The sequence below is a fragment of the Penaeus chinensis genome, chromosome 28 (genome assembly GCF_019202785.1).
Source record: "Penaeus chinensis breed Huanghai No. 1 chromosome 28, ASM1920278v2, whole genome shotgun sequence".
Classification (NCBI taxonomy): Eukaryota; Metazoa; Arthropoda; class Malacostraca; order Decapoda; family Penaeidae; genus Penaeus; species Penaeus chinensis.
The window spans coordinates 17,782,492-17,784,873 of NC_061846.1; positions in this window are offsets into that span (position 1 = coordinate 17,782,492).

The following is a 2,382-nucleotide window of genomic DNA, read 5'->3' on the forward strand; positions in this document are numbered from 1 at the left end:
CTACTCCTGTCCCATTTGTGATCAGCCTGTCTTGAGGCATTTAACTGTGAGATTGTATAATAACACACATACATGCCCGTATATATATATATATATATATATATATATATAGATAGATAGATATATATAGATAGATATATATACATATATATCCACACACACACACACACATTCATATAAACACACATACACAAATATAGATATATATATAGATAGATATATATATATATATACATATTTATATATATATATATATATATATATATATACATATATATACATATATATACACATATATATACATATTTATTTATTTATTTATATATATATATATATATATATATATATGATATATATGTATGTATATGTGTATATATACACATACATACGAATACGTGAATATACTCAATATAAATATACGTGTATGTTCATATATAGACATAAAGATTCCCGGAAAAGCCTGCATGTGTCTAGATCTGGATAGGACCGAGGGCGTGGGCGGAGGCATGGGCGGGAAAGTAGGCGTGCGGGGGCTAGCACCTGGCTTTAACACTTAATATTAGATAGCGCGGATGTTACATGCTGGCAGCAGCTGGCAAGCGGCACTTAGCATGACGGAGAGCCTGTGCTGATATCGCGCTACAGGTGATGTTTTGGGGGCTGATGTGGGGAGAGTATCAGTGTTAAATTCATGGATCCTGCTTCACTCGCGGCCTGGAATAAGAAATCGGGGAAAGAAACGGGCGGGTTAATTGGGTATTGCGTCTTGCCCTTGGCAGCAGAGATGAATATCACGTTGGTGGTGAATTCTGCGATGACACCCAGCCAAATTAAATACCATGTCAAGGGTGTCATGCATGGCAATAATAATATATTTTCCGGTATTTTAAGAGTGACAGTTTACTAACAATAACAAGTCGACGTTTATGTTGGATGACACACATAGCCACAGTAATTTGACAATGGTTGCAGTATGGTGATCAGAGTGGGCCATTTGTCGCTAGCTTTATGGGAAGGCTCGAGGAAATGATTTGCTTCGTAATGGAGAAATGTGGACACACACACACAAACAAGCACATAAACACACATGTGCATATTCATTCATTCTGACTACCGATGTCAAAAAAAATGATTTCTTCAAGAGCACAAACCTTTGGCACTAATACTTCCCAATTAACTCGATCTTTGATTTTTTATTCCAAAGTAATATGCCCTCCAGAGTGAAACAGTTCATGATTTTGTGCATAAACATTTGAATATTTTTGTAACTATGTTTGAACTGACTTTAAAGATTTTTTTTTTTCTCGAAAAATGATGAGGAAAGAACTGCCCAGATTTCCTTCGTATTCGCCGCAGCGATTCTCTTCGTAATTCTGAAATGAAGCAAGATCCGGAGCCTCGAGATCTCGTCCCGAAAAGTAAAGCAAACTTTTCCTCATATGGGCAGGGCTGATGGAGAACTTGCCTCTATATTAAGAATTATATCTTCCCTACCCTCTCTTACCCCTCCCCCCCCCCATACCCCTATTTTTTCAATATCGCCTACGCCGCGCTGACAGTTTGTATCATCGCGAGACACAAATATTCCTACAGCGGTGCCAAGACCCGTAACCTCGGCGTGGGTGATGGCCATCCTTGCAGTGCACGCCGGAACGAGCAGGTGGGAGGAGTGGCGCCTTTGCTATTCATCCCTGGAGGCGAGGATTTTTTTTTTTTTTTTTTTTTTTTTTTTTTATCATCTCTCTCTATCTTTGTATATGTTTTTTTTTTCTTTTCTTTTTTTGTCTCTATGTCTCTCTCTCTCTCTCTCTCTCTCTCTCTCTCTCTCTCTCTCTCTCTTTCTTTCTCCCTCCCTCTCGCTCTGTCTCTCCCTCCCCCTCCCACTCTCTCACCCTCTCCCTCTCCCTCTCCCTCCCCCTTTCACTATCTCCCTCCGCCCTTCTCTCTTTTCTTTTAATGTCAGCTAGATTATCTTTTTTCGCATCCGGTTACGTGCAATTCATGCGTTTGATAAGGCTTATCCTTTATGCCAAAGACTTGCGTTTTAAACTGTAACTGGATCACATCAAGGAAATCTTTTCGTGTGATGTAAGGGGGTAATTTTTGCTCGTCTAGGATAAGCCGCCCACTTTCTATGTCTAAATACTTGCGATGATGTATAACCTTTTGATTTTCCTTGACTTTAGGTAGAAATGCATCGCGAATTCTATGGTACAGGTTTAGGTTTGGAAAGAGATTCAAATATGTCATATACTTTCTTAGACAACATTCATTGTTTTCGGTCAAATTCTTAGAATGCTGAGTTTTGTCATGATTATTATTATTTTTTTTTTTACATATCCACCTTCACTTATTTTAAGGAAATAGTTCTAGCAGATTCAG